General features: G+C 39.0%; 1 long non-coding RNA gene across 1 annotated transcript; it reads left to right on the plus strand.

Annotated features, from left to right (window-relative positions):
* Positions 1-374: 374 nt before the first annotated feature.
* On the plus strand, positions 375-12,938 carry LOC310725337. Its single transcript, XR_014533334.1, has 2 exons — positions 375-660; positions 11,430-12,938. It is a non-coding gene; the product is annotated as an uncharacterized lncRNA (long non-coding RNA).
* Positions 12,939-13,857: the final 919 nt, after the last annotated feature.

Below are 13,857 nucleotides of genomic sequence, written 5' to 3' on the forward strand. Positions count from 1 at the left end.
GCGGTCAGGGCCAGCAAAGCCTCCTCTGCTGGCCTAAACACTATCAGAAGCACTGACCTACATTTACAACCTAAATTCTAATATTTGGTCCATGAAATTGTATTAATTTATTCCCAACAGTTTATTCTCTTCATTTCATAGTGTTTCTCTCGGCTGCACCGCTTCAAGTCAGATTTCAGCCTCTATGTTTTGCCATGTCAATCTAATCTGCCCAGGGCCGTCAAAGTCAATACTGCTGGCTCTTTTACCATAGTCTCCTTAACAATTAGCTTTGTTTCTTTAACCAATCAGATTTCATATTCGCCTAGCCCCGAATAGCATCAGCATTTTTCTGTCCTTTGATTAGTTGGTCAGAGGGAACCTGTTATAGCCAAGTTCGACTGTCAAAACACGTCTGTAGCTCAGCACACATTAATACATCAGAGTTAGTCTTTTTTACGCCTACGGAGGAAGAGAAATTGATTTGGTCTCGGACATTTATAAAAATCCATTTTCAAGAAAAGCTAGACATCGTGAGGAGAGTTCGGCCAACCCCGAAGCTAGCTAGCTTGTCTCAGCCCGGGAAAGGGTTTGTTTACCACTCCCAGACCAGTGAATACAAGTGGTACCACTGCATTACAGCCTCTGAAGAGCGGTGCAAAATATGAGTATGCATCTCTGGTGAGAAGGCTGTATTTTATTTACATTTTTAATGTTTTTGTCATGGTATTAGACAAATATTAAAATACACAGTTGCAGTGGTAGTGTAGAGGTTTGGAGTTGTCTTAACTGGGTTTCTTGCTTTAGTAAAATGGTATTCACTATCCATATGTGAAATGCCTCTCTCTCTTTAATGCCACGTGTTGTTATATTGTGTTTTTGTATAGTATTGATGTTTTTTTATAAATGCGACGTAATAGTGGTGGTATTAAGAGGTGGATTAAGGGTAAGTCCTCACTGAAGGCCCAGGTACCAAATGCACGGCCTGTCACTGGTTTATATACATGTGTATGTGCGGTGGTCAGGAGGCACTCCTGCATTATAATTAAAAGGAAAAGAAAAGAAAGAAACGTGCTTTATACTTGTCACATGTACTTTACTTCACAGTGAAGTTTTTTCTTTGCATATCCCTGCGATGTTTGGAAGCTGAGGACAGATATAATACAGCACCCGAGCGTAGCAGGTTAAGGGCCATGATCAAGGGCCCCAAGCGTGACAATTTGGTGATATCAGGGCTCGACCTTCTGATCAGTAACCGAGAGCCTTAACCACTGAGCCCCTGACAATTTGTGTTACATTTGCTCTTCTGTGGGATCAGACCAGGTGAACTAGCTTTTACTTCCCAAGTGCATTAGTGAGCCTTGGGTGCTTATGACCCTATCCCTGGTTCACTGGTTCTTCTTTTTTGGACCACTTTTGGTATGTAAAAACCCCTCCTCACCAGAAACACTTGACAAGAGTTCCAGTTTTGGAGATACTCTTACTCAGCCATCTCGCCATCCCTATTTGGCCTTTTGGTAAAGGTCACTCAGATCCTTACACTTGCAGTGTTTCGCAGCTTCCAACAAATCAGCTTCGAAAAAATTATAGGTTATGTAATGTGTAATAAATTCCACATCTTGACAGGTGTCACAGTAAAATAATTAATGTTATTCACTTCACCTGTCAGCAGTTTTTGATTGTTTGAAAGCTTGCTTTTTTGCCTAAAATGATTTACAGTATTTCATTTGAAGATCAACTGAAGGCTGCTCTACTTTGCATGCACCATTGTGGTACATTTTTTGTTGCAACTTGTATGACCGTGTGAGTTAAACCTCTTAGTAATAGCCAATACATTATTCATGCATAGCTTCTTGGTCTTTTTATTGGATTGTAAATCTGCATACTAGAGAATTATATTACCGTGTTTCATTAGGTTTTGTCTTCCCTACCCGTTAAGCACCAGTATATTCCATAAACATTCTATTTTAAAGTCCTTTTTCTATATCTCAACACCAGGTGTAGCCACGGCTTGATGTGGTTCACCAACAATGACTGTGTCTCCAGCTCTTCTTAAGTGCAAGTCCTCTCTTTATTTAGTGGCTTCTTCTTTAAAAGACTTCTTACTGTAACCCCTCCACTATGGCTTGAGAGGTTTGCTTGGAGAGTCTGTGTACCTGTACGTGTGTGAGACTGTGTTTATAGTTAATCACAGTGTTTAAGAGTGCCTGATCACAGGACTTTGCCGCAACCATAGTAAGTAGTAGTGTAGAGTGTCGGCCGGCGATACTCCACTGAGTCAGAAAACAGCTGTATGCTTTGCCCAAACTTAAAATCCTTCAATTTGGATACAAACAAATCTCCTACTCGCAACACACATACACACATCCTTACTGACTAAGGAGCAAAAAGCCAAGGAAAAGAACACCAACAGACTGAGTCACACATGAAGACAGTTGTCTTTACTTGTAATCTGGCCTATTTAATTACGATAATTACACAACATTTCATTCTGTGTCTCTCTATTTCCTTGCTCAGCTGAAGCCAATGTGTTCACACAGTGCAAACATGGCTTTCTTAGAAGCCGTGTGTGTGTGTGTGTGTGTGTGTGTGTGTGTGTGTGTGTGTGTGTGTGTGTGTGTGTGTGTGTGTGTGTGTGTGTGTGTGTGTGTGTGTGTGTGTGTGGGTGGGTGGGTGTGTGTTATAGGGAATTTCCAGTGCTCTTTCTGTGTGGGATTTATTCCCAGAAGCAATGAATGGTGTTGCTGGTAGCTGAAGTGTTGAAATAGAAACACTTTAAAAGTGGCCCCAGGTGTATTATGCAAGACATTCGTGTTTTAATTTTAATATGAATTTGATTCAAAGCCTGGGTGTATATGAAAGCAAAATTCTTGAAAATGTCAAGCTTGGTATCATAAAATCAAACCAGATGTACATATCACACAGGAGGGGGGAAAAGTAAAGAACAGTGTTAGTTGTGGGAAAGTACATGTATTGTATAAAAAAATCTTAATGAAATGAAATTAGATGTAACTTATCGAATTAACCCTTAAGTATTTAGACATAAATGGTCCCACATTTCCAAATTCTTAACTATTCCGAATAATATTTAATATTTTATATATATATATATATATATATATATATATATATATATATATATATATATATATATATATATATATATATATATATATATAATAAACAAACTATAGAGCCATTCCGAAAAAAATTTTGAGGTGAGGTGGGGATTAAACATGATAAACAGACAGACAGACGGACGGACGGACGGACGGACGGACGGACGGACGGACGGACAGGTAGATAGATAGATAGATAGATAGATAGATAGATAGATAGATAGATAGATAGATAGATAGATAGATAGATAGATAGATAGATAGATAGATAGATAGATAGATAGATTTCCATGTAGAACAAGAATGCTTTATTTTGCTTGAGGCTAAACATTTCTGAACAAATCAGGCACGAAAATACTATAGAACATTTCTTAGAGTCATTGAAATTTGGTCTTGGAGAATTAAATAAATAGGTTTAATACTTAAATAAATTGATTTTAGAGAGCACTTTATTTATCTGCTTAGAAATTACTCTTCTCAGGATATCTGTGCTTTTTTATGTATACCATAGCACACATCATGCCAGAACACTATCAGACCTGCACAGACACAGTCAGAAATACAGTCATTGACTCCTTTTTTTTTATAACTACATAAACGCACACACCTACAATCCATAAACCATTCATGCTGAAGCTGAGACATGCACATTCAGTCTATCGTAACTCTCACAATGGCACAAGTTACTGGCTAAATCCCAAATGACTAGTGCACTACAAATAGTGTTCAAGTCATTGTGTCATACCCTATATAGAATCCTTATCTAGGTAGTAGGGAACCATTATGCTCTTTTCTCACTGCTTATTGAACAGCTGATGGCTCTCTGATGTATTCAACCCGCTGATTTTGTTGTTGTTTTAAGGCCAAACCATATCTCTGTCTGGGAAATCTTCTGCTGGTTTATGCTGGACCCCCTGAGCAAACACAGCATGCAGACACCATGTAGTCCAGATAAGAGTGAGCACATTCAGCACGTAGCTTTTATGTAAGTAGCTCATGGGAGTTTCCCCCAAAACACATGAAATATCAAATGTATATGAACAAAATAATGACAGTATATGGGAATCTGGGTTTTATTTGCCTGGAACAAATAATAGAAGAAAAAAAAAAAAGATATGATATATATATATATATATATATATATATATATATATATATATATATATATATATATATATATATATATATATATATATATATATATAATCATTAAACTAGAAGTGAATACAACATGGGTGAAAAAATACAAATCGAACATACATACTTGAATTCACATGCCTTATTTAAAAATCATTGTTCCTTTCTAAAATAGGAATAGCAGTTAAAATGTAATTGCCAATAAGTTCAGAATTTCACAATGCTAAACTATTCAAGGTTTGGTATAGAGGGTGAGTCTTACAATTAAAAGAAAATCAAATGAAATCCAAACTCTTTAACCTTGTCTTTTTTTCATTATTTATTTGTATTTTTGTTTGTTTTATTTTACAAATAAATTTCATAACTTCTGAGTTATTTCATAACTTCTGAGAACACAAGAAAATTAAGCCGATATATAGTAAGATAAAATTGTACTGCATAATTTTATACTGTAGAGTAAAGATAATAATTATACAGTATGAAAATAGAAGTGCTTCAGCAAACAGAAGCTAAAAACTTTACCCAGATCATACTGCTTTGTGACATTTACAGTATGTATCTAGTCTTATATCATGGTCACACAGTGATAAAAATTTGTTGTAGAAATGTACTGTTGATAAAGTTCCAAAAGGGTCATGGGAGCTTCCATATATCTAAAATATCCAAAATTACAAAAGAGCTTATAGAGGTTATGCAACACAAGGTGGGGAGGTTTAATACAATAATTTTTAAATTGGAAGGTGTTCCTACTGACACTGTTGTGGCTCCTCAATAAAGTAGGACATTATATAATATAATGTAGACAATAATTTGTCTTTTTCAGTTATTCTCAAATGTTATCCATGTAGTAATGTTGTTTGATAATGTCTTCAGGTTACGTATGTAACCTTGGTTCCAAGAGGGTACAAGAAGCTGCGTCAATAACGCTTTGGAAATGCTTCGGCGACACCATGACCAGGAAGCTATAAAAAGCCCATGGCGTAAAACCGGTGCTAGCTTCTGAAAGGAAAGGAAGCGCTGCAGGGATGCGGGGATTATGGCCTGGACACTGTGTGGCCTGGACAAGCGTCTCGTTCCCTTGGGGAACCATGGGTACATATGTAAACTGGAGAATGAGAGTCCAATCCTACCTGACTGACCAGTCCATGCCTAGTGTGGAAGGGCACAGCTAAGGTGAAGGACAGAGGAGCTAGGAGTCAAGTCAAGGAGTGGCACTAAGCTCAAGGCTGTAAAACCTGGAAAAAGGTCAGCGGGGTGGACCAGCCTGCCGCGTTGCAGATGTCCTGGAGTGACACTCCAGAGGACAAAACCTTAGAGCCTGCCACACTCCAAGTTGAGTGTGCTCTTACCCCGAAAAGAGTGGGGAGACCAGAGGATTCTTTTGTAGAAGCAATAGCATCCGCAATCCACCAGCTGGGCATCTGCTTGTTCGCAGGAAGACCTCTCCTTGGAGGGCCATAGCAGACGAACAGCTGCTCCGACTTCCTCCACAGTTCTGTTCTGTGGACATATCGGTTTAGATTCTCCTGGTTTAGGGCCTGAAAGGGAGGAGAAAAATATGCCTGGAGCTTAACAGGTCATAGGACAACCAAGGCTAGATTGGGAACATAACCTGGTCTATGGTAGAGGAAGGCACCGGCCGTACCGTGAGGGACGTGAAAAGTTCGAAAAGGGCTACCAGGTCTGCAAAACATGGCCTGCTCAGCCACTATGGGTCCACCAGAAGGAGACAGACTCCGTCCCAGCGCACTCACACCAGAACTCCCAGGAGGAGGTCGACAAGACCGAGAGGGGCCGGGGGTGTCATGGAGAACATGGGGACAAGGGGTCTCTTGAGTCTCCCCCAAATTTGCTCCACCACCTCGGGGTGTACAGGACGTGAGATTGCAAGCCCCCTGGTGGTTGATGTAGGAAACCACCGACGTTTTGTCCGTACGGACCAACACATGGTGGCCATTAAGGTCTTAAAGGAAATGCTTCAATGCTTGTGGATTGCCCGTCCGAGAGCACCCTCTGGTACTGAGCCAACAATGGGGTCTCATGTGCAAAAGGCCAAGTGGAATCACATTGGCGTTGCTGACATCAGACCCAGGAGTCTTTGAAACTGCTTCAAAGTGAGTGACTGGCCTTCTCTTACTTAAGCCATAAGGATGAATTCGACAAGAGCATAAGTGTTGAATTCCATACTACGCCTAGATAGGTGGTTCTCTTTAATGAAGAAAGCACACTCTTTTTGGCATTCAGCCTTAACCCAGCTCCTTCATGTGGGCAAGAATGACATCTCAATGCTGCCAGCTGCCCCAATTGAGCGAGTATTAACCAATAGTCAATATAATTTAGAATGCGGGGTCTGTGCCACATTCACACACTTTGTGAAGGTGCGGGGTGAGAGGGCAATACCAAACGGGAGGACAGGGTATTGGAAAACCTCAGGAACTTGCTGTGAGCTGGAAGGATGGATACTTAAAAGTATCCATCCTTCAGATCTACTGTGACAAACCAGTCCTCAGACCTGATTTGGGACACGACCTGCTTCAGGGTCAGCATCTTGAACCTGAGTCTCAAAAGTGACTGGACCAGCTGACGTAGATTGAGAATAGGATGCAAGCCTCTGTCCTTTTTGGGAACTATGAAGAACCAGCTGTAGTTCTTGTTCCATGAGCAGAACCTGCTCGGGCCCCACCAGGGTGGGGCATACCCCGTTAAACCGGGGAGGACGAGACCAGAACTGAATGTATAGCCTCTGTCTACAGTATGCAGACCCAGCAAGCCACATCTGGCAGAACCTCCCAGGCTACTAGATAGTCTCTTAAGGGAATGTGTCTTTTGAGACTGACCTCTCGTATGCCTAGAGCCGGAGCTACGCCCTGGTGCAGCTCTAGGGACCTCCTTAGAGGCGGAGCCAGTTCATAATGTGCAGTTGTTTTCGCCTTTGTAAAACCAACAGTAAGAACACAACACTTGTCAGTGACAAAAGGCAGCTCTTAATATAGGGTCTCAGGGTTATAGAGACCTTGTCACATCGTTGTTAAATACACATTCCAAGCTTCGCTATGCAGACAGCAGTTCATATTTGTGTGATGGATTTGTATTTAAAAAGCTGATTTGCATCCACTCTCATCTGAAAGCTGATCTCTTTGCTTGACTTTCAAATAATGTGGTAGTCAGAGGTGTAAGGTAACAAATGATAATGAGAGAGTAGACAGTTAAACATGCTACAGATAATTTGAATACAGTCTGCAGCTGTGAGGGCGAAACTGACCCATTTGATTATGCACATCGGCATGGCGCTTTTCCCAAGTTAAATATCACTATATTGACTTTTTTGCACAACAGTTGGCACAGAGTAGTGTGAGGTAAAGTCACCTGAGTTTGTCAGTTAAGTGTGTGTGTGTGTGTGTGTGTGTGTGTGTGTGTGTGTGTGTGTGTGTGTGTGTGTGTGTGTGTGTGCGCACTGTGGTCAGGGCCTGTGCTGCATGGCGGTGATTAATCTTGCTGGTCGGGTTTGTTGAGTCATGATTACATGAGCTGCAGGCTGAAATAGAGCGTGCTAGTTTTTATTATTGTGAATAGTATAGTATCATATATGATAAGCAAACCCTTGAAAATGGTAATGTAATAGACTGATAAGCATGTTTTTTTAAGTAATTGCATTTCCATACATGGAAATATAAGGGCCGTGTTTTAAAAGAATGCAAAGCAGTATTCAATGCAGAGCTTTCTTGTAAACAAACGGAGCGAAGCTAACGTAGTATCGGTTAACCCACTGCTGCATGCTGAGAGCTGTGTGACGACAGTTCCCAACTTGAGCATGCACACGCTTCCATTTGCATGCATGCCAACACAAGTAAATCCCTGCAATGCACAGCTTTGCACATGCATCAGGCCTCACTAAATGAATGAAGGAAAAGGCAAAAGGAGATGAAAGCAGCCACCTGGGCCCTGCTGGGGCTTTTCCATCAATCACAATCAACAGCAAGCCCTGCCCAATTACAGGCGGAAGACTTGGGGCCATGTGCTGATTGTTAGCTTGGTAGAGAAAGAGCGAGATAGAGGGGTGATGATGGGGGAAGGAGAAAGAGAGAGAGAGTTGTGGAAGCTGGGCGAGGTAGTAATGTGTGTTTGTGTGCAGGGGTGGCTCGGTAGGTCAGGAAAATGTACAGGTGGCCCCATTTCCTCACTAATGGGCACGCTTAAGAGGGGCATGCTGTGAAGTAGCTGACCCATGATCAAGTTCTACACCTCAGCCACCCGACCACAACCCAGTCAGGTATCCTGCACTCTTACTGCAGTATGTCTGAAATATGTTTAGCAGCATGCTGAATATTTCTATAACAGTTGCAGACAGTTGCAGCCCATATCTGAACACCAACCACTGACTGCTACTCTAAATATAAATCCAAACACAGTTTCCAACTTAGATATGCCGTTAAGATGTAAAGCATGTGTATTCAATCAATCATAAATAACACATCTTGGGATCCTTTTCCCTCATAAACCAAACACCACACCAATCACCTTTATCTTTTTTGTACTAAACACAATCTCATGAATACCGCCCAACTATTTGCCCAAACAGCTACTGGATTGCTAAATCTCACCTATAAGAATGCCTTGTTCTAAATTCCACTGCAAAAGCAATTGTATTCCTCAGTAACAAAATACAAAATGGGCCAATATAGCATTAAGGGGATCCCATAAAATCCTGGGCTGCAAGGAAATTCAACAAATGAGATTTCTCTGAGAGCAAGAACCAATTTTCTTTGTCTAAAATCTCAATCACTCAATCATTCATTCATGTATTTACTTTAAAGCATGACCCGCTATTACATAAACAGTTAGAAAGGTTCAAACGGAACCTGAATTGCTAAAAAGTATTAAAAGTGATTTCTGAATTAAATAACTGTTTAACTAGTTCCTGTTTGCTTTAGCCGTCATTAAAGATTGAAGTTGGCCTTTCTGGAATTCTAATACTTTGACAAGAACTTAAGCACTCTTTTAAGTTAAAAGAAACCTTTATGGATTATGGTTGTTATTAGGAATCTTCTGTACATTAGCTGTGATCTGGATTTATGGTGGACAATAGGACAATAGATAATACTAAAATGCAATCTGGCTACACAAATGGTGCACAAAGCAAAGAATTCAAATGATTATTTTTTTTTATACTTAAACTGTATTTAAGTACTGCAAAAAGGAATAAAAGGCATATGTGTTTCAGTTGCTATATTTGTACAATGATCCAAAACTTTAACGTAATACACTTAAAAAAAAAAATTTATTATTTCTAGCTCACACCATTTCCATACAGACATGGCAATGTTTGTGGATTCTGCAAATCGCAAAAAACACATAAAGAAAGCATTATATTTGTCTTTCTCAGCTCCTCCCAAACAAATTTTATTCAATCTCTTCCAACAAATAATACAAAACATCTGTTTCTGCCATCTTTGGAAATACAATCTTACTTTATTTGCTTTAATAAGTGAAACTCAACTGACCCAATGTGTGTGAATGAGAGTCATGAACAGGCAAAAACCCACACATGTACATCCATAACTGTGTGTTTTATAATATGAGCAAATTACAGCTGACTAGTCTGTCTATATTTAGCCATCACTGGTTCTCTTTCACTCTTTCTCTGTGTGTCTTTCTCTGCTTTGTTTGTGTGGGTTGGGGCCGGAACTGCGTGGGGAAATTCAAACAGTCCTCCATGTTTCTCTAACCCCATTCTCAATCAGTCCAACATGAAAGCCTGGTGTTTAGAATATGGAAAGGCAGTCGTGGTGGTTGAGGAGTGGAATGTGATGGTTGAGAAAATAGCTTTAGAATTAAGGCCTGGAGGTTATGAAATGGTCCCTGCAAATGTCCATCTCTGGTACAATATACCCGCATTCCCAAAGCTCAGCCTACCCCTACACACTTACAATAGAAAACTTTACAAATGTGGAAACACAGCAAGCATTCTGTTGCACAAGTATACCATATACACATATATGCTTTATGTAATGAAAGATTTGAAGACATCTGAACAGTATATTCTCCTTCCTCAAAATGCTGAAACAAACCTGAAAGCAAACAAATATTTAGAATGTCTTTGTATGCTGTAACATTAAGTTTTCTAATTGGCAAATATGGCTATGAAAGTCAGCTGTTATAAATACCTGAAGGTCATACTTGAGTAAAATAATAGATACCTTACCTTACAATTCCAACATGACCAGTAAATGTTTTAGAGTAGTTGATTTTAACAGTACATGAGTATTTGACTCCTATTGAACATAGGTTCAAAGATACACTAATCCTCAACTCCAAAACACGTTACTGAAAGTAAAAAAAAAAAATTCAAAGTTGATTTGTGAGGTTTTATTTCCTAAAATACAAATCATATTGTACAACACTGCATTAACCAAAATCAACACAGTGCAATCTTTCAAAAAGGGATATTTAATTTGTAAATAAAAATTATAGTATCATGTCACAAAGTAGAAAAAACATTAGTATTGACTGGACAAATAAAATAAAAGTAAATCATTTAAAATAATAATAATAATAATAATTCATAGCTGACTGACTGATTGCAAAATGTAAATGGTAAAAGTCATGTCACTTAAAATATAGTGGAGTACAAAGTACATATATTGATTCATAAATGTAGTTTTAAAAATTAGCATTGCTCTTCGAGTGGAACCAAATAGAACTCCCTCTACCCTGTCAATCACAGCAACATTAACCATTTGCAGGACATCTGTTAGCTCATGAATACAGATGAGGGCAGACAGAGCTTTCCTGAGTGTGTTAGACGGACCTGTAATGCAGCATGATCAACAATTTTGCGGAGGCTGGCTTGGTATGCTTTCAAAAAACATGGGTTATCCCCTACTGTCACTGATTAGCCTAACCAGTCTGCCTACCTGCATATTTTTGGACAGATGAAAAAAAAAACCCACATGACCATGGAATGAACTAGCTGAACCTACGTACTGCACCACTGTACCACCTAAGAAGTATCGGTTACACATAAATTAACTAAATTTGTAAGGCTGGACTAGAATATCACTCTTGATATGCACAAATAGGGTAATAGATTTCTCCTGGGTTTACTGCAGGCTGATCATATTTGGAACATTAGCAGACAATTGCAAATATAGCAAATATACCAAATGGATAACCATTTTTGTTTCTGCTTTACAGCAACCAAGAATTGAACGTGTAGCCGAAACTTGGACGTCGAATCCATGCAGCTGTATTGTGAGGATCTAGAGTCATGACACATGTTTTGGCATCTTTAGTGAGAGCGATCCAGTGAGTGTCGTCATCCATAGTGCAACTCAAAACACTACAAGGCAAGTCCACAGCAGGATAATCCTGGATGATCAGGAAATGGGGAAAACAAGCAAAGAGTCGAAACGCCAGCCAAAGCGGATATACAATGGACAAAGACTCAAAGGAACAAAATGCCTGAGAAGACTTTGCCAAGAAGCCGATAAACATAGATGGTTTCAGTATACAAACTGAAGAGGGAAAATGAGACACAGGTGAATACAATTGGAATAGGAACCAGTTACAAGACAATGGCAGGGTCACAACCAATCCAGGAACTAAAATTAAACAACACATGACTTTGTTATGTTTTGGATGCCAAAATGCAAAGCAGGGCAAAAATCTGTATTTAGAAATAGTTGATTATAGTTTACTGCAAATGAAATCTATTTACAACAGTAATGGCACAAGTTACGAACTGCCATCTCAATATCCTCCGATACCACATACATGCTTAGCTTTAGATGGGTGCACATGTCAAACGCCCATGTGTATAATTGAACAATGGCAGACTGTGTGCATGGAAGCTTCAGTGATAGAGCATACTGTATGCTAGCAGCTATATCTGATGTGGGAAAGTCTTACACTGCTGTCTCTATGCATTCTTTCCCATTTGACAGGTCAGATTTAGTAATTTAATCTGATTTTTAAATGTCACCTTTAGGAGTAGCTTACCATTCATGATTAGCTTCTAGAACACACAATAACTTTCTTATTGAAAACACATAACAAATATATTAAAAAATAAAAAACTTACTAAAGAGTACTGCATACTAAAGATCAGTAAACAAACACGTTAGAAAATAAATCTGTCAGAAGCCAAGAATAAAGTTTTTCAAAGTGAATTTTACATACTGTAAAGAGCCTTAACACCTGGATGCACGTTAGATTCCAAATTATATGAAAGGAAATCTAATACTTTAAGGCACTGACTGGGTCACAATAATTTATATCAATACTGACAGGTCATTTGCATAACTGATGGTTTGATCGCAATGCCAGTATGTTTTTCTTTCCAAGCAGCGGTTGTGCCAAAGCATCAGTTATGTGAAGTCTTTTCCCCGTTTTTATATTCAGTTAATAGTTTGAAAGTTTGAGTGACATCTAACTTACATGCCTGGGGCAATTACCAAATTGGCACATCTGTTAATTCAGCGCATTAATGCCTAGGGACCTGTTGCTATAATGGGAATGTTTAGTCAGATGTGAGACATGACTTTTTTGCTGAAGGCGATAGTCATTGTTCTGCTTGGCTTCTCTCGATGTTTATAATGACTTGCACAGGTAGTACCTCTGCTTCAACAGCTTGAGCAAATGACTGTTTTGATCATGCACAAGTAGCTGCTTGCTAAATAAAGTAAATAAGTATTGGGCAATGCATTAGTGTTTAAGTTTGATCTTACTCATGCGATTTTCATACTCTGGAGGAACACACACACACACACACACACACACACACACACACACACACACACACACACACACACACACACACACACACACTCAGCACCAAAAAACATTATGTAAGGAAAAAGAATGTTTGCCATTCAACTCTGCGCCATTCTGCCTCGAGAGACTGTGGTAGATCTTGTGGATGTTTTTGCAACTCAAATTCTCAGTACTATAATTCCTCCATCTGGATTGGATTTTTGTTGTGTAAACACGGTCCTTATACAATTAACAGATTCAGCACGTATGCTGTGTGGTTTTCTTTTTAATGCATGTTTGAAATAAAACTCTATGCTTGAGAGACAAAAATAGAACTGACTTCATCCAGCCTGTTATTGCAATGTGTGCGTTCTGTGCCCAAAATGAAGACAAGTTACACAATTGAATAGGAAATCACACGTTTGGGTAAACTGCGTTTAAATGAAGGGGTTTGTCATTGAATGATAAACCAATCCAAATTCTCTGTAAGAAAAAATGCAGTGGTCTTTTTGTCTGAGTCTATGGGAAAAAAAGTCCTGGGAATAAATGCACTTTCAGTGTAATGGGGACATTTTGACATAAATTTTCATTTAGTGTGTGATGACATTAAAAAGGAAATCGTGGTAAAAATTCATTTACCCCCACCCCCACCCCCTCATCTTTTTATGACAGCTATACAAAGCTCCAATTCAAAAAAGTTGGTACACTATGTAAAATGTAAACAAAAAACAGAATTCAGTGATTGGCAAATCACATAAACCCATATTTTATTCACAATAGAACATAGACAACATATCAAATGTTTAAACTGAGAAAAAATAAATAAATAAGGTAATTTAGAATTTGATGGTTGCATTACATCTAAAAAAAA

Source organism: Silurus aristotelis, assembly GCF_946808225.1.
Source record: "Silurus aristotelis genome assembly, chromosome: 4".
In the NCBI taxonomy this organism is placed as follows: Eukaryota; Metazoa; Chordata; class Actinopteri; order Siluriformes; family Siluridae; genus Silurus; species Silurus aristotelis.